Here is an 872-nt window from a genome sequence, read left to right on the forward strand (position 1 = left end):
TGGGAGCGAATACAAGCAGAGGATTCAATGCCAAATTATCTGCATTAATGAAAGGTCACTGCATATCCTCTGTAGCAAACAACTGTATACAGTAGTTAAACTTTAGTGAAATACCAACACAATTAGATCACTCAGATTCACTCAGCAGCTTCGGCAACGTGAAAAAGAAGAAAACAAGGAAATAAATTTTCCGCCTGATAAGTTATAAGACTCAAGAAAGCAGCAAATATTCCTAATCTCTGCAAAATTCTACAGCGTAGGATGAGATCTTATAGAGATTGATCCCTTGGAGAGCTGGCAGTAAAAAAAAAAGAAAAAGAAGTAAAGCCAAATTTTAGCTTTGTGGGAGGCATATATTCTGAGATACCTAAAAATGGATTTTAAATTTTCTCTTCAGTAGTGCTAAGACTTTTAATCCTTTTGAATGCAAGAAATTATGTAAAGGTGATGAGACTGTCAGCAGAATAATCCTCCCAAATTGAACGGAATGGAACTGAATTTGTTATGCAGGAAAAGAAAGACCGAGTTTAGAATCATAGAATCATAGAATTGGAAGAGACCTGGAGGTCATCTAGTCCAACCCCTTGCCCAAGGCAGAAGTCATTATTCCATCCTGGACAGATAGTTGTCTAATCTTTTCTTAAAATCCTCCAGTGATGGAGCAACAACAACTCTGGTAAGTCAGCTGTTCCTTTGATTAATTGTTCTTAAATCTGGGTGGGGCTGCAGAGAGGAAAAATACAGAAAAAAATTCCACCAAAGGGTGGGGCAGCAGCTCTGAATGCTTTGGGCCACTCCATGCCACACATCTTTTTCCAGGGCGTGAACTGATAAGACACAAGACAGGAGAACAAAAAGAGGCACCTGCAGAG

The sequence above is a fragment of the Crotalus tigris genome, unplaced genomic scaffold (genome assembly GCF_016545835.1).
Source record: "Crotalus tigris isolate CLP2741 ecotype Arizona unplaced genomic scaffold, ASM1654583v1 scf7180000018884.865410, whole genome shotgun sequence".
NCBI lineage: Eukaryota > Metazoa > Chordata > Lepidosauria > Squamata > Viperidae > Crotalus > Crotalus tigris.